Source organism: Balaenoptera physalus (assembly GCF_965194825.1).
Source record: "Balaenoptera physalus genome assembly, chromosome: 9".
NCBI classification, from domain to species: domain Eukaryota; kingdom Metazoa; phylum Chordata; class Mammalia; order Artiodactyla; family Balaenopteridae; genus Balaenoptera; species Balaenoptera physalus.
The window spans coordinates 30086097-30105354 of NC_138888.1; the positions used below are offsets into that span (position 1 = coordinate 30086097).

General features: G+C 40.1%; 1 protein-coding gene across 13 annotated transcripts in view; it reads right to left on the reverse strand.

The window, feature by feature from the left end:
- Positions 1–14008, reverse strand: part of EYA4 (EYA transcriptional coactivator and phosphatase 4) — a 259346-nt gene extending 245338 nt beyond the window's left edge. For all 13 annotated transcript variants that reach the window (XM_082474687.1, XM_082474686.1, XM_082474683.1 and 10 more), the window contains exon 1: positions 13880–14008. The gene's annotated coding sequence lies outside the window, so the exon portion shown is untranslated. The remainder of the gene's footprint in view (positions 1–13879) is intronic.
- Between the last annotated feature and the right edge of the window lie 5250 nt (positions 14009–19258).

The window sequence follows — 19258 nt, forward strand, 5'->3', positions numbered from 1 at the left end:
TATATATATATATATATATCCTTTTTCAGATGCTTTCCCACTATAGTTTATTATAAGATATTGAATATAGTTCCCTGTGCCACACAGTAAATCCTTTTTGTTCATCTCTTTTATATAACTATATCTGTATTTTAAATTTTTTAGTAAAGTATAACATACACACAGTAAAATATGCAAATCAAAAGTTGACAGCCGATAAATTTTTATTACATCAACACCCCCATCTCACCATCAATCAGATCAAGATAAAGGGCTATATCAGCATTCCAGAAGCCTCTCTCCTTGCCTCTTCTAGTCAAGCCCCTTAAAGGCACCTCCTATAATATCTGTTTCAATATGTTACACAAGATATAGATGACTTTTGTTTAAAAAAAAAGATTGATTAAAAAAAATCTTGCTTCAGCATTATGAAGAGCCCTTTTTTGAATATTAAATATGCTCAACAATTTATTCAAAGAAATCAATTCAACATACGTAAATATTGAGCATTTTCAGTGTCTTTCTGGTATAAACTCAGTTATTCCTTACAACAATTCCACGAGGCAAGTACTATTATTATTCCCTCTTGACACATGCTGCAACTATGGCTAAAGCAGGTCAGTAAATAACTTCTCCAAGGTTACACTGCTGATGAGTGGCAGCCCGGAAGGATACATACAAAGGAAGTCTGATTCCAGTATTTGCAACTCCTTGTGGGATTCAAACAGAGAAAAATAAAGGCAGCAAGTTGTAGAGGTGGCAGCACTAGGGTGTCTTCCAACACAAGGTTCTCTTTTTAGCTTCCTTTTGACTAAAATCACTTAACGTCTCTAATCCAGTATTCATCTGCAAAATGTAGAGTTAGGCTAAATTCCTCTCCTGATCTGATTCTCTGATAAATAGTGTGACCTACGAAAACATAGAGCAAATAGGCTTCATCACGATTTAGTACAATCGCATACTGCATTCAGAAATGACTCATACGAGGAAATAAAACCACAATTTTTGAAACTATTGGAAACAATCATTTTAATTTAATGTTATTTTTGGACACAGAAGGCTTTTTTCTCCCCCTAAATAGCAAGTTGGTGGTTTTGAAGGGTCTTGCTCATCTTTTTGTGGAAAAATGCCTGAAAACAAACCACTAGAAACTAAACAAATTTTTCTTCCTAAATTATGCCTGAAAAAAATGACCAAATTTCTCTCACCAAATGGCCACATATACTTCTGACGGACACCTCTAGGATTTTTGGTCCCCATATTTTGAAACATTGACATAAACAAATACAGAAAATACTTCCTCTCAGATGAAATCCATAATTCTGAGGGTTAAAAACTCTTCAAAATAACATGAAATGTATCTCGACAGAAATCAACCAAAGAGGCTGAAGTTTGTTTCTAGAGAAAACTGGAAGTAGGAAAACCATAAGTCTCCACTAGAATCTGCCTTTTTAATTTCAGTTTATTCAAAATACCAGTTCGTGCTGGCCATATCTTTTCTTCTGCTAGAATATCAGTAATACTTTGGTACAAATAAAGCTTTAAATAATTTAGAATAGAATAGAACCAATAAACTAGCTTCAGTGACGATATGCAAAAAAGAAATCAGTTTCCAAAATGTAAACAGGATCCATTCTTTGTAGTTGTCTGGCTCTGGATGTATGTCCTTTGAAGACGTGCAGGGAATAGGGTAGCTAGTGAATTTCCATCACTACCCCAGGCACTGGGGCTACGGGGGAGGAAAGATATGGTCTCGCCCCTCAGTGAGTTCAGAATCTCTCTAGAAGATAGATTCACATAAAATTAGCCCCAGCACAATGTGCTCTTATACCAATAGCCCACATAAGGCGCTATGGTATTACAGAGAGAAAAGAATTAATTCTGCCTGAGCCTTGGGAAGGCTTCCCAGAGGAGGTGACATTTGAGCTAAGCCTTGAAAGATGAGTAGATTTTTTTGTCCAGGTAGGCAGCAAAAAGTAAGAGGCAAGGAGATTAAGGGAGTTGGGGCAGTGGAGGACAAGGGTGGTGAGAATATCCCAGGGAGAAAAAAGGAAATGCCTAATTGTATTTTATGCCATGGAGCGTTCATAAAAATAGGTAAGTCTTACATTCATATCCACGGTACAAAGAAATAAACCTGAGAAAGTAGGTATGTGACTTGAATTCTCTGGGGGGGTTCCCTGATTTATGAACCCAAGAAGTGTTCATTTGGAAAAACAGAACTTCTGGTTTACTGGCTATTCTCTAATGACTAAAGGGCTACCAGGCTTCCTGTTCAATGTCAGGCATAAAGTGCCTGGATGGACTTGAGGTTTACTACGCCTTCTTCAGACTTGCTGTCAATGCATGGAGCAAAACCCGCCTTCACTGTCTGAAAATTCATGATTTAAGCCCTTGGCCTATAACCCACACCTAACTCCCCTGGAAGGGCCCCCATCTGTCATTGGGTTGCCCAGCACCCACCTTATCTCTCTGCTAACAAGTAGCTGTGAGGAATCCTTCTCTTCTTAGGAAACAGAAGTACTGATACATTTGATCACATACAGTATGCTGTATTTGAAGCCACTTTTTCTTCTTAAGAATACATTTCAAAAATTAAAGCATAAATCAAAGGAGAGGTAATAGAGAAAGAAAGAGAGACAGTGAGTTTGTTTTCAAGTACCTCTGCCCTGCCTGCTTGAGCATCAATTAGTAAATGATGTGAAATCCCTAGGTCTGTTTAACTGCTTCCACGTAACATGATTACCTGCCTAATACAATTAAAGTAAAACCACTAGACAGTATATATATGTGGAATTTCAAGTATCCTTGCAATTACTAGTGAGATTTAAAATTTCTCTACTGTTTAGACCTCATATGAACATTAGTCTAATCATATATTTATAATATTGTTTGATACTCCAAAATAATTTTCACATCCAACCCAAAACTCATGTAGGCAAAGTTATCCCCTCTCACTTTAACATTATATCTTCCCATTTTTTTCTGCTCAGTAAATTTTGAAGCATCTTTCATATATACCTAAACTAGGCAAATGTCAGATATAGTACTCAGACTACATCACATTTACTTACAGTCAACTGCAGATCAATTCAGAGACAAAATGTGTATGTCCTATAGAATTAGAACATAAGGTCTGGATTTGGTAAATCAACAAAGGAGTTTTTATGTTGATTTTTACTTTCTTCAGACTGTACCAATATTATTAAACTCAAGACCCTGAAACTGTGGTACAAACTGAAAGCTAAGACTTATTTCGTTTTCAACTTTCTTGCTACAAACAAACAAATGATTTAACTGATAAAGTTTTTTCATCGTAGGCAGTTGTGATTATAGATAATACTTTACTTTTTCTGACACTACAGACTAAAAAAAGTAAAAGTTCCTTACTGCTGAATATTTATCTATGGGAAAAGATAAGTAACTGTCATTATCAAAAATGAATCAAAAGTATCTGCTAACAAGTAACAGTAAAGGTAATTTTTCTAAAATAGACATATAGGTGATTCAAATAAATATCTACTTCCTACATACTTTCCTAAGTATTCTGCTCCCCCCACTCATACACTGTTTCCCGAAAAGGAAAATATGCTGACGACAGTCAATCTGTGTAAAGCTATAAGCTGACCATAGTCAGTCTATGTAAAGTTTATCTATGAACACAGACTAATAAGAGTTGTTTGATTTTGTGTTTAAACTTAGGAGGAAGGTATGAAGATTCTCCACACTTGACTGAAAACAGAACAGTCCTCTCACGCAGATGCCTGGGAATCTTTTGATTTTATCAAGTGATCTTAAGATCTACTCTGACTATGGGCCCTCAACTGAGGGCAATTTTGTTTCCAGAGGACATCTGGCAATGTCCGGAGACACTGTTAATACTCGGGGGCGGGTGCCACTGGGATCTAGTGGGTAGAGACTAGGGACGCCACACAACACCCTACAATGCACAGGACAGCCACGCACACACCTCCAACAAGGAATTATCCAGCTCAAAATGTCAACAATCAGTCTTTGAAAAACACTGGTCTAAATATACTGAGCGAATGTTATGTGGCAGCCTGGATGGGAGGGGACTCTGGGGGGAGAATGGATACATGTATATGCATGGCTGAGTCGCTTTGCTGTGCACCTGAAACTATCACAACATTGTTAATCAGCTATCCTCCAGTATAAAATAAAAAGTTAAAAAATAAAGAAACAAATAAATTTTATAAATAAATAAATAAACTGAGTGATTCAGGCCCAGCATTAGTAGTAGCATCATATTTTTTATACAGATGCACCTGGCAGCGATTCAAAGTAAGCAGTTAAGAAACAGAACCTTGACAATTAATATTTTAACTTCCCCTTCTCCCTCAGCCCCACTTTGCCATATAGTCATTGTATCTGAATCTAAGGACCAAATGATCAAGTCTAGAAACGGAGATGCTAATGACCTCCTACTGTCTCTGCAAAGATATGAGTCATAGTAATCTTTAATGTTATCTTTTAAAAAGTTTACACTGAGCTCATCAAGCTCACTCAGTTGAAAATTATACAAATTCTTATAATTGGGGCCTTCAGGCTGAAGAAAAAAGCAACTGGGGAAACAAATATTGGCTATAAAACAAAAGTACCATTACAGAATGTTCTTACGGTGGCTTAGAGTAGTTGAGGAACCACACAGATGAAAGCCTTTAAAAAATCTAGATAACTGTATGTGAAAGTATTTGTTAAAAGAAATGCCATGCAATGTAAATGGCCAAAACTAAGTTTTCTAATGTCTTTTCTTCTGGCTCCAAATAGAGCCTCAGATTTGCCAAGATCACCCCTGGGTATTAAATTTGTACTTGGGGGCTTCCCTGGTGGCGCAGTGGTTGAGAATCTGCCTGCCAATGCAGGGCACACGGGTTCGAGCCCTGGTCTGGGAGGATCCCACATGCCGCGGAGCAACTGGGCCCGTGAGCCACAACTACTGAGCCTGCACGTCTGGAGCCTGTGCTCCGCAACAAGAGAGGCCGCGATAGTGAGAGGCCCGCGCACCGCGATGAAGAGTGGCTCCCGCTGGCCACAACTAGAGAAAGCCCTCGCACAGAAACGAAGACCCAACACAGCCATAAATAAGTAAATAAACAAATATTTAAAAAAAAAAAATTTGTACTTGGACCACTGGAGACTCAACTTATGATCCCCAGTCTATGACCCCAAAAAGGACTTTCAGCTCTAAATATCTCTGGAATAGCTAGCATACTCCAATGGAGGGAACACAATCATATTCATAACAGCTAGTACTCATATCAGACACTATTCTAAATGCTTCATGTATATTTACTTGTTGAATTTTCATATGAACTCCAAGTATGTTCTACTACACATGAGAAAACCAACGCAAAACCAATTTAATTAACATGCTCACCATTACAGATCATTAGTGTCAGAGCTGTGCTTCAAACTCAAGGAGCCCAGCTCCATATTCTTTGTACTTAATCACTATGCCATAAAAAGAAGTGAGTCCCTCAGATTTCAAGTGCTAAGAAATACCCATTTCTCCAAAGATTTTCGGGATCTTCAGCTTATCCACTAGATCACTGACTTCCCAATGGTCATGTGCGAAATAAATACATCTCTGCATCATTACACCCATACACACAAGTTGGACCTGAATTCAGAGATGCAATTCTACTGGATTAATACCAAAAATCCCTGAGGTCATTCTTAAGGCTATCCTGCCTTGTAATGGTCACAGCTATTCCCACTGTTCCCAATCTTATGGCAGAGGGTGTCCAGTGCCACCACCACTGCCTTCATTCCCATTTCCTTCACTCACTCACTTGAAAGGAATTTACTGTCCCCTACCTACTGGAAATAGCAATTTACAGAATAGCAAATACTGGTAATAGCTTCAGTAAATTCTCAGCCTAGCGCAGAATTTAAACTCATGTTACCTATTACATTTCAATGTGGCAACTGCTATACCAAAGGTGGAAACTGGGTGCTTTGGGAACAAAGAGAAAAGAAACATCGAACTCAGCCTCTGGCAGTGGTCAGAGGAGGTAACACTTTGCATCCTGAGTCTTGCAAAAGCAGCAGAAAAGGAAGTTTCAGGGGGAGGGGCAAGATGTCTTCCAGATAGAAAGAACCACATGCACAAAGCCATGAAGTGGAAATGACCAGGGTGTATTTGAGGGCTGCACTTTTCCATACAGCTGGAGAAGAGATTTCTTATGAGTGGCTGGTGAGAGGTGAGAAGGGAAACTTGAGCAAAGTTCTCAGCTTCAAGGGCCTTGTAGATCCTGCTAAGAATTTTAGAATCTGTCCTATAGGCAACAGGGAATTTTTTTATAGATTTTTAAGTCAAGAAGGGACCTGATAAAAATTGTAAACAGATGTGGTTGAACAGCCTCGGGATGGGAGGAGATTCTTGGAGACAGATCCAGCATAGACCAGAGTGGTCCCCGAAGAGAGACAGTCAAGATACCATAACTATACTTTTAACGACAAAGACAATATGACCAAGCATGTGTAGGACAAGTGTCCCCCTACAGCCAACGTGGTAATCTGAGGATTAAACCTGTGACCTTGGGTACCATAGTTAACTCACTTACCAAGCTAACCATTCCTATGAATGGTATATGCCAGGAAAAAGTAGAACGTATTATAATCATAGACTAAAAGTCCCAAAGTCTTCAAAATTATCCAGAGTAGAAAAAAAAAAAAAATCTATTCGTCTCACTATAATTTTGGCATCTCTTCAGCAACACAGACAATGTAAAAAGCATTTAATAAGCATTTATCATATGTCCAGAACTTTGCTAGTATTTTCATGAATGAAGCCTTTAAAAACTAAAGTCAACAACTGAGAAGACTAAACAGACCTAAATGAAGTCTTCTTGGGTTGACTAAGAAAAACAAAATAGTAGCATCATCTTAATACCTAAAGTTCACGTACAAAATTTCGGTAGTATTGATGTTCTTGACCGACTCACTGAGGTTTGCATTCTAAAGTTACCTACTAGAAGCACAATTGGAGATTACTGAAAACCTGCAAAAGGAAAATTGGAACGTGACTTGCCCACTTTGTGATTAAATTTGGCTAGAATTACTTGAGTCAAAATCATATGTGAATACACATTTGCATTAACATATAAAATTTGAAGTGAAAAGAATTAGCTAATTCAGAGACCTGTGAACTCTGCAAGTCATCGTCACTTTCAACATACTGGACACATTAAGTTAGAAATATTCAATCTCTTAGTCGGAACATTCAGGTCTTTTCAAATCCTCTAACATGAGGGAGTTCAGAGTCAGAGGTGAAATGTAATGAATAGATCCCTCCACTGGGTATATGCAAAGGGCTGTGAATTGTGTATATGACCTTGCAGAGAATAAGCCCTCCTGGTATGTGGTAGACTTTCTTGATTAAGGATAGAATTTCAAATTTAATGCTATTGCTTTTGTGAGCAGAATTAAACTTAATGGTTTATGAACATAAATTTTTATGATTCAACTATAGCATTTCACAAGAAATGTCCCTTTCATTTTAAAAAGGAAGGAGGAAAGAATAACAGAAACAGTAGCAATAATTTATGTGAAAATCTAAGGTCAAGTCAATTTACGCCACTGCTGATGTGTCTTCATAAAGTCTTTAAAGGAAAAAAAGATACTCTAATCAAACAAACCTCTGCAGAAACAAATTCTATGTGCCTCATTCAGACCTGTAATTCTATGTGAGAAACATTTGGACTACTTTTTATTTTCTCAGTACTAAACTGAAAGAAAGTTGCGGATCAGTTGATAAGAGTATTCACGGTACACTAGGGTAAACCGACACAGCTTTTGCCGATGTGTTACACTGTGTTTTGGTTTGTAGTGGACGACACACTCACAGACAGCAGCAGGTATTCTGAACTAACCCCTTCCGTCGGAAGACTAGTTTTTTTGCAGCCTGGGTGACCCTTACAGAGACGTTGGGAGGCCAATGGTCAGAGGCAGGGCTGATGAGTGATTCACAGGCCACCCACGCCCTGCTTCACGAAGGCAGTGGACATTTCTCTAGTGGGCATAGTGTCAGCTTTCGCTTGAACAAAGGGTTCTGTGGCTGAACATGTAAATCAAAACGAAAGCCACTGCTTCAATGGAAAACACATTAAAGTTATAAAACATTATTAACAGCAGAACAAGCATGTTCACCTAGAGAAAAACCTTAAAAACGCAAAGTCTGATATCCGTGTAAATGGAAAGTGTCTCCGAAATAATAAGTGAGCCCGTTATCATTTAAACTTGCCTCTAGAAATTCATTACACAGTCCTCATCCGTTGGTTCAACAGAAACGTGTAGATCTGAGATTCATAACCAGCATTCAGGCTTAAAGCAATGAGAGAAAAACTGTAAAATTGATAACATCTAACTAAAGGATGAGGCTTGAAAAGTAAAGGAAGAGTCTACATGTAAGTCAAATATTAAAAAGATCTGGACAGAAGTTCTCAACATTTGGGAAGCATTCTAGAATACCAGTTTCTCCCAATGTAGTCATTTGCCATCAACCTTCATGATTTTGGCTATTTTAGCCAAGCACTTGTTCACTGTTACTTAATATGGTTCTTTAAATAGGTGCTTTTAAATTTTCTTCTGCTTCAATCCTTTTTTGGTTTTGCCTTAAAACAACATTATCCAGGAAATTATAGGTTTAATGTGAAATTTTACATATTTTCCTAATATCCTTAGAAATAAATATATAACTAATAATATAAAAATAAAATGTTTGGGTACCACCTAAAATGAACTCATGTGTGACAGGTGGCAGCAACTGCCTAGGGCAACGTTTAAGGATAGGGGATCTGGGTTCGGGGGGCAGAGCTGAAATCCTGGCTCCACTCTACTGCATAATTCTCAGTTTTCTCATCTGTCAAATGGGAATAATAAAAAAGGCACAGTTGAGAAGATTAAAACTAGCTAATCCACATAAATAAACTGTTTTGCAAAAAGTAAATAAATCCTCAGTAAATGTCAGCTGTGATGTGATGATGATGATAATGATTGATGATGTAATTACTGATTATTTACACAGACAGAATGATTACTACTATACAAAAACTGAACTGACAATTTTTATTTTAAAATGTACTTTAAGGTCTCCATATACTTAAGAACATATACCTTAGATATGACATTTCAAGATGGCTATTCTATATTGCTTTAATGCAAGTTCACTTTGAACCTATTCAGATGTGATCACAGTAATCAGACTTTGCCTAAAAATTTCAATTAAAAAAAGAAAAATCTACCTGTGGAAAAAAATACTTTAAAAAGCTTAACATGATAATACAGGTCTTTCTCTCTCAGAAGTACATTAAAATAAATTTACTTACTGTACATACATAAAAGCTTAACAATATCAGCTGTTTTATTAAAATGTTTTACATGGGGAAAAAAATTAGAATTCCTGACATTTTAACATGGTGTTACTCTTCATCAGCCATGAACCGAAATCTCAGGGTGAGAAAAGGGCCAGACCAATGCTGAAAGGTTTCAAATATCAAACTATACTATTATGTCAGTGCCCTAAGATCAATTAGCACCTTTCAACGACAGAAAAGGTTACAGTGAGACCCAGAGGTACACACTCTGCAACTGTTTTAAACCACCATGTAAATGTGGTTTTGATAACTCGAAATGGTTTCTATTTTTAAATTCATCTGTTTCATCTCTTCTTCTGGAAGAAAGAAAAGGAGCTAGGGGGTTAAGGATAGTGGTATTTATTTTCAGTACCACTCTCCTAGTAGAAACCTGGATGGGACATGGTAAGAATCACAAACTTCACCAAGGCATATCCTAATGTGCAGAGCCACAAGCAATATAAGGTGACAGTAATGTTTACAAAGTCTTCGAACCTCTTAAAAGCAATCAGAGTTGCTTATACTACTTCGAAATATGTGATTCTTGTTTATTTCTTCCACTCAAGTTCAAACTAAGTGAAGCCAAGTTCCCTCCATGTACAACTTAATATTCAGTGTCTCCCACGATAAAATTCACCTAACTGCAAAATGCAGTCTCATGCTAACTGCAATGAAATACACCACTGCACCTCACCCATCTCTAGAACGAGTGCCTGAAAGAGCATGTCATTTCTTAGTTCACCGGGAAAAATTCATGACAGGAGCAGGTACACTGAAAGTCATCCTATTCCTCCTGGTGTGGATTGCATTCACCCAGTAACTGTTGTAATAAAATCCCCCGACGGTATTTCTGAATACAATTAGTTTAAGATACTCTACAGGGAGACCCATTATAAGAGTTTAGAATATGTAAGAATAATGTCTACTTGAAAAAGAAACTGTCATGATTATATTCTCACTGAAAAAATAACAAGGTGTTTCATAGATGTTTTGTTCAGCTCTTCAGTGAGGGGATTCAGAACATCTACTTTTGATAACACATTCTTCTGTTTGTTTCTTAGATGAGTGATCTGAAATATTTACAACGAGACAGTACCTAATTTTAGGTTTTAAGTGCTTTAACAGCTCCATGAAATATGACCAGCAGCTGCAATACAGAACTATGGTGAATAAACTTCTTGTAAAGGGGGGCCTGTTTTTACTGAATGTTCAGTGTTCCTGCATTTACCTAACAGAGGGGAAAAAAGATAATGAAAAATATAATAAATACTTGCACTCTTCAATTACTTAACATTTCACTAAGTCTTGAAAAGGATTATCTCCCCTCTTCTTGAATTCTGTATAAAGAGTGCGAGCTTCCACTGGGTGAAATAAGTATAATTTTATTATTTGTGACTTAGAATGTGAACTTTCCAACATCCTAACTTTTCATAACAGTAGTCATGGTTTTTCTATCATTCTACTTTTCTAAAACTTCAGGATAATTTAATTTTAGTGCATAAAATTTTTTTAAATGAAATACCAAGCCACATAAATATATTTTTAGACATGGCATCAGTCATTTAGAGCTTGCAACAGAGATTGAAAACATGAAATGGGACACCTTTTTTCCCGTGGCTATGTAAAATTTATTTACACCCCAAATCATAATATAAATAAAAAGAAAACTCTCAGAAATGGAGGTCTTATTTTTCTTTTCTGTTTAATTCAAAGAGGTTTTTGAAAGAAAAAATAAATTACAGCAAAATGGCAACCTACTGATCCACCCTCAAAAAAGAAACTTTCATGAAAAGACAATTTTTTTCAACTGCTTCTACAAATCCTCTAGAATGCAGCATCTGTATTTCTTAATAAGAATAATGATTGTTTATATACAAATTTCTTTTTATACAAATCTTAGGGGTTTTTTAAATTTTTAAACTTGAACATAAACTTAAATATTCTCTAAATATATATAAAGAACTTTTCATTCTGTAAAGAAGAAATTAAGTGTCTAATATCAGTAAAATACTTACTCATTAAAAAAGAATAATCAAGTAAATCTTTTAATTTCAGTTATAATCGTGAAACAACCTCTAATTACGGTGGCCTTAGGTTGACGCATACTATTTTTCAGATAATTGGCAAAGGAAAACTGGCTTTTGAAAACCTATTGATTTTAGACCTTTACCTATTATGAAAGGCAAGGATATATCCCTAATAATCAGGAAAAAAGGAACAGTTTTCAGACAATCTAATTATGTTACTTTCAAAGCTATAACTGTCAAGGGTTTTAACTGTCTTCTACAGCCATTTCAAAAAAAAAAATGGTTTAACTCTGAATGGCTTACAACTTTTAATGAGGCAGAACAAACTATTTTTATGGTTTATAATAACAATAAAAATGAGTGTAGTTGTATCTGCATCTGGTATTGTTGCCATAAAGATCAGATTCTGGCAGTCTAGCTCTACACAAAATAGTTTCCCTCTTCTTACTACTGCTATCTATTTCTTGGGATACTGTTATACCACACCCTACTATGTACCAAATATTTTGTTTTAGGATTCTCTCCCGGCCCCACCCCCTTCCTAGCTTTTGGGTCTTCAGCTACAAACTGGCCAGAAATATCTAAAAAGAAAAAAAGTTGGTGGGGGGGAGGGCAATGTTTCTGCTTAAAACCTAATTTTACCCGTGAAAGGTTACGTCTCCGTCCTGAGGAGGTTTTTAAAATAAAACCAAAAACAACTCAACAGACAAAAAAAAAACCATCCTCAGCTTTCAAGATTGTCAGTCACCTACGTGTAAATCGAACTTCAGGAGCTGTAGAAGGGGAGCCCGCGGTGCTTAAATGCTCCTAAGACTCCCACCTAAGTCCAGAAGAAGGAGAGCCCGCTGAAACGGACACGCCCGAGGGTGCAAAAAGTGGCCGCAGAGAAGAGGAACAAAATGCCATATTCGAGAAGATATGTTTCGCTCCATCAATTACGTTGATCCCAGGGTGCCAAGCCAAAACCGGTAAGGGAGAAAGAAAACTGTTAAGTATGAGCTCTTAATGTGAAACCTAACCTGTTGGTTCTCTTAGGTATCAGATTTTGGAAGTGTCTGTAATGACAGCCAGGAAAGCAAATTAATGGCCAACGGCCCACTGGGTTTGAACACAAGAATCCTGTTACCTCCTCACAGATCAAGTACACAACACACACGCACACGGAGGTGCTCCACGTGGAACTGCTCGGAAACCAAAACACACGCCCCGTCGCTATTCTGCACCTTGGCAGAAAGGTCTGAGGGACCTGCACCTTCCTCCACTGCCCTCAGATTAGGATTCATGAATGACTCTCTGCCCGCTGGGCAGTGCAGGGCACAGACGCCGGCGGCGAGGGGAGAGAAGACCGACTCCAAACGACACCCTCCCACACACGCGCTCACCCCAAACACAAACCCCATTAAGCTTTCAAAGGAAGGGGAAAGAGAGGTGGTGGTGAGTGGAGACGGTGCCGCCCCAACTATGAAAGGGATGACAAAAATTAAGCTGCGCTCTCCGGTTTCGCCACCGTTCAGGCGCGGCACTCGGTCGGCAAATTCCCTAATGGCTCCAAGCTGTTCCGAACACTGTTTACAAAAGAAAGAAACATCTTGAAAGTGCTACTAAACGAAAGTTCTGGCTGCTGTGCGGCGCAAAATAAAACAAGCACACACACACGATCTACTTCCAAATCTCGCTTAACGACGCTGACGCAGCGAGCCGTTTCAAGTCCCACAGCCGCCCAGACACCGCAGACTTTGGAACGAGTAAACCTGCTCCCCACGGCCCCGGCCGGGTCCCTCCGTTTGGAGAAGTTATCATTCCTCCACGGCACCCGCGCCCCGGGCCAATGAACGCGAGTCCTCTGAAAAGGCGCCTCTCGTTTCACGGACCCTGGCAAACGGCAGGAGACATTCGGCCCACGCCACATAACTGTTAAAGTGGGACGGCCGCAGCTGAACAGCCCGGTTGGTGCCTCGAGATGAGAACACAAAGCATTAAACGTACACACGCACCCAGCACCGTGAAAACCCCAGGCGCCTGGGGCCCTCCATGGGACCCGGGTCAGCATCCTTGAGTCTGACTTATCTAGGGCGTCAAGGCAAAGTAACAAATGTCACAAGAAGGACGCAGGGGAGACGCAGGGGCTCGCGCCTCTGCAAGGCGGGGACGGAGTGCAGGTATGCAGCGGTGCAGCCTGTTCCGCGAGGGCTCCGCGGGGAAACAAAGGCTCGGCAGGGACCTTCGGGGCGCCAGGGCGTCCTCCAGGGCAGAACACACCGCGGCACTCAGAGCGGCCCGGGCCCTTGGGCAGGCGGCACTCCGCAACGAAGCGCCCTCGGGGACCCCGGCTCCCACACACCTTTCCGCAGTGCGCCCACTGCCCCCAGCGCCTGGCGCCCCCGGAGGAGCTGCGCGCACTTTCCGGAGAGAGTTTGCGGGATCCCTGAAACCTGGAGCCCGCGGGCCCCGGAACGGGGCGGGGGGGAGGGGGGCGTCGGAAGAAGAGGCACTCACCTCCTGCCGCCCGGACCGTCTCGGGATCCCAAAGTTCAAGTGTCTCCCCCAGCAGCGGATCCGTGCGTCCGTATTTAGGTACTTATTCTCGTGCCTTCCAGTGTTGAAGTTTCCCCTTAACGCTGTGCCTCTGGTGAAAAGAGGACATCCCCTTCGGCCACCCCCCAACAAACAGCTTACACCAGTGGGGGAGAGACGGGGCGGGGGGAGAAGCCGGCTACGAGGGGGAGGAGGAAAGGAGAGGAGCCAAAACTCCGGATCGACGACAGAAAAAAAAAAAAAAAGCGCGCGCCCAGCCACCGCGGTCCTCACTGCCCGGCTCTTCCCCAAGCTCTTTCCCGCTCCGAAAGGGGAGCGACAACTTCACGCGGCCCGGCTCGAAGTTTTGCGCGGAAGCCGGGAGCGGCAGAGCGTGAGCCTCGCCGCGGGCAGCCTCGCACTTGCGCGCGGGGCGGGGGCGGGGGACGCCGGCGCCCGCGGCCACTGGAGGCCGCCGGGGGGGCCCCCCCCGGGGCAGGCAGCGGGGGGCGGCGGCGCGCGGGGAAGCGACTCCTTTTTATTCGACCTCGAGCGATTGCCTGTTGTCATCGTTTGCGGTCCCGCGTGGGGACCGCTCGGGGCCCTGGGCGTCCCCAGTGGCGCCGCGGTGATCTCTGCGCCCTCCGCGCCGCCCCCACCCCGCCCCCCTGGCCTGGCGCCGGCCGCTGCCACCTCCCGGCGGAGGGGAGGGACCCGCGGCCGCGCTCCCCTCCCCGGACCGGAGAACGGCTCAGTCCCCACCTGCTTCGGCCCGGCAGCCCCCGAGCTGTCTGCAACTCGGTCGCTACCCGATCCCTGGGTGTCGGCCACTGCGGGCTCCCTGCGAGACTCCTTTCCACTTACCCCAAGGGAGGAGAGAGAAGGAACTTCTCCTACTTGCAACAACGTAAAGTAAAATCCACCCCACGTCGGACTGGGGAGCTTTCTCTGAAGGGAGGAAATACCCTTTTCGGTAAAGATGTATGCGAGGCACGAGTAAGCAGTCTGGGGATAGGCTGTGCTCAAAGGGCCTGGGCCCCTTCCAGCGCTGGACGCAGGTATAGGCATCCCTCCCAGACGCCCAAAGGTCGGGCTGCGACGACCGACTTCAAAGGCAGCGTCAGAGCTTCCCCAGGCACATTGCTGAAGGGACATTTCATGCGTAAGCCTTCTGCGCATGCAGTATGCACCCACATAGGATCTAATATTCTACATGCACACACGTGGATATCACAATCAGAGATGTGAGCTAAGTTGGCAATAAACAATACATAAATTTTGCATCCATTTAATCACCTCTTCGCAAAACCTATTATCAATGTTAGGAATATCTTTTTTAATTGTCACGTTGATTATAAGTGTTCTAATTTATTGAGAATTTACTGAGTGTCAGTCATTACACTAGTCACTTACGGTACATGTGAGTTCATGTAATTTTCACAACTCTATGGTGGTTATTTAATCCCGTACAAGAGATAAGGAAACTGAGGCCCAAAGAAACCTAAGGGATGTTCCCCAAGATAAACCCAGTGGTCTCAAAACACAAAGCTTATGATTCAACAAGGAGCCACTTATACTGCCTTAGATGTGGCCTGAGAGATTACAAGTTAACTAGTAGAAATTACTCCCAAAGAAAATTTAGTTCTAATATATTATCAACTGAATTATATTCTGTACAAAATTTAGAAAAAAATTTCACCCTCTGCTTTACCTTAGTCTTAAGCAATGGAACACCAACACTGTCAAGTTCAAACACAAAAACAAGTATTGAATACCTGTAGTTCCAACTTATTTTTTGATTGGTGGGGCATTATCTACAATTATTAATAGGCAATGGGAAAGGTGAGGCTGTAAATTTAAACTGATAAACGTGCTCCTTGTTGTTCTCGTCACTCACTGGGTGTTCTTTCCTGCAGATTTATTTTGGAGGGCTTAGGCACTGCCAGGCATGTTTCCTCTTCTGACGCTCAAGGTAGAAAGGGTTCTGGCAGTGGGTTTGGCGCAAAGGGGATTTGGACCATGATCTAGAGCCACGTTCCGGCCTGAAGAGGATGCCAGTTATTATACACTTAAGAGGGAAATAGCAATGGGCAGATTTAATTAACTTTGCAGGTCTTATTTTCCCCATTTTACAGGTGAGAAAACTAAGGGCTCAGAATTTTTAGCAACTTGCTAATAAATGGCAGACCTAAGCTTCAAACAATTGCTAGCCACTGTCATGCTATTATTATTAGTGGTAGTAGTGAGAAAAAGAGTAACTATTTTAGTACAGTTTATATGTTACAGGCAAAGTATGCAATTTAAATGTTTTGTCAGTCATTCACTGTCTAGGAATGCTCAGTGGCTATAGTAATTATCATGTAAAAATTGAGTACAATGCTGAATGTAATACTCTCCTCATAAGGCCACAGATTTTTAAATTTCGTTTTGGTATGAAACATCATGTGTTAGTTTGACCTCTAATTAAAAGTGAGAAGATGCATGATTTGGATAAAATAAAAATTCATACTTTAGTGTGGCATATTGTTCACACAGATATAGTCTTTTAGCATGTTTCTTTACTCCCTTCTAAAATCATATTTTCAGCAATACTGATCTTGCTTTCAAGTTACTTTTCTCCCACATAATTTTTTATAATCTACATAAGAATACGTTTACAGAAGTTATCTCCCCCTCAAAAAAAGAGAATCACATCACAATATTAGTTAACTTCTTATTACTACTTTCAAATCCATCTACATAGCCTTTAATAAACATATATTACATAGATGCCACTAGGACTGATATAAAATCTCACATTTTCAGTCCACCTTTGAAATAAGTTGAGCACAAGAAATTTAAGAATTTTAAGGTTGTATAGGCAAAAATGTATTGCATATTTAGACAAGGCATTATTTCCAGCATTTTTACTGAATACCACTTTTATAATTATTGCCATATCACCTTTAATATTATTGACTCAATATTATGCTTTAAACAAACTATTTTTATTATATAATTTTATATGATAAAGGAAACTTTTTATCATCATCATAAATGGAAAACCAATATAATTTGCCACAAATAGAAGATGACCTTGCAAATAACTCTTTATTATAGAAATAAAAATTATCTTGTACCACCTAAAATTATCTGACACACCAGTTTGAGAAACACTCGCTTAAAGAATTATACTCCTTATGTCCCCTGGGCTTTCCAAAACAAATTTTCCAGCCTTCCATTTCCATTACTGTAGAGAAATGTTGAGTCCCAAATTATTTTAGGTATTGCATTTAAAATTATGGTATTAGTCAATTGTTGATTTCCGTGCCTAAAATATACTTGAAGTATCTGCAACTGAAGTGTCTTCTTAAAATTAATTTAATTCTTTTTTGAATTTTATTTTATTTATTTTTTTTTACACAGCGGGTTCTTATTAGTTATCTATTGTATCCATATTAGTGTATATATGTCAATCCTAATCTCCCAATTCATCCCACCACCACCACCCATCCCCGCTTTCCCCCCTTGGTGTCCATACATTTGTTCTCTACATGTGTCTCTATTTCTGCCTTGCAAACTGGTTCATCTGTATCATTTTTCTAAACTTAATTTAGTTTTTATTATTTTTCTTACTGGTAAAATTCAAACAATTCATAAGCCCACAATTTAAAAGCAAAAAACTCTCATGGGAGATCAGAGCAGCTACTCATTACCTTCTGCATTGTTCCTCAACAAACACTTAGTCTTAGGACTTAGCCACTGAAAAAGAAACTTAAACTGGCAACATCAAGAAGTGGCAGCATCTATTGGCGCAGTCTGGTACTGCAACAAAGTTCTACAAGGCAATGAGAAGGAGAGGAGAAAGTAGATCAATGGAGAGAAGCTAAAAGAGCCTGAAAGGATATGTAGGGAGGAAAATTCTGAAGTCAGAAATCTGCTGCAAAATTCTGGAAGTGATTCAGAAACACTAGCATGTCCGATATGACATGAATCAGACCATCAGAATAACCATGAACGTTCAACTTCATCTAAGAAAGGACATTGGTTGTTGGGGGGAGAAAAAAAATGTGACTTTACAGTGAAAATCAGTGGAAATAAAGGATTCACGTATTAGCAATTCCTTTAGCCAACCCCTCCTGCAGGTATCATCTACTATTTATTTTGAAAGTGTGCATGGCACCTTTTTGGCATTGGTTAGTGTGTAAGTCAAATTAAACAAACAAAGCCCTCTAAGAGCTCACAATCCAAAACTTTATTTTTATTTTTATTTTATTTTAAAGTAACCTTAAGGGAAAACCTTTCCATCACTTTAGCAAGAGCAAACTTTAGGCTAAAAAAATGGAATAAGACTATTACTGAACACAAGTTCATGTACCCGACGCCAAACTAACCAAAACATCAGAGTTTGGAGTAGAGAAAGGATTATTCCAGGGCCAAGCAAGGAGAAGGCGTGCTTTGGAACTCAGGAAACGTTTTAGGAGACTGAATGAAGCCTGATTCCTACAAACAAGAAGCGGGGGACACGGAAAGGATTTGTACCCGGGAGTGTACCACAGGGTCCTGCTCCGTCCTCAATCCTACATTCACCAAAAGAGAAGCCAGAAGACTGGATGCTTGTAGAAATAATCCTCAAATAGATCTCTTAAATTACTCGTTTTTGGTATCTTTAAAGTCCAGCTGGAAGTATACACAATTCTTAAAAAATAAAGCCATTTGGTTGTCTCCCAATAAATTCTAAGCCCAACCCTTTGAGTTTTGGGAGAGTGGACTTCTAGAGGCCAGTATCAATATGAACTAGGTTTAACACTGTTTTCTCTACTACTCTGCCAATGACAGAGCAAATGAAGATAAAATATGATTGCCCAGGAATCTAAAGTGCTGTGCTGTTGGTTTTCTAAAATCTATAAATAAACACACTTTCTGAGTAATTTTTGTGCAAACATATCAAGCTTAAAAAGGTTTTCTACTGGTTAGTGAAAGTGAAGAAATCAGATCTGCAGGGGACCTGTTGGGTCATTCTCTTCTGCCCAGCTCTCTGCTAAACTTCCTCATTCTTGGCTCAGTCTCTAAAGAAAAGGAAATGCATACTCTCTGGGAGACAGCTTCATTACATTTACTTTTCAATTCTCTCTTGAAATTTTTTTCTCAAGTCAAATCCTTTTAGTACCATATTATGCGATCCTACTCTATCTTTCGTGTTTACACCCAACCTTCAGATGTTTATAAACAGATATCATGCCCACTTTTAGTCATCTGTTAGCCACGTTAAACAAATGTAAGGCCTTTTAATCGGGTTTCAGTTCAGTCTCTCCAAGCCCTTAATCATTCTTATTGCTTGTCTCTGAACTATTTCCAGTTTCCTAGATGCTCATTTTTGTT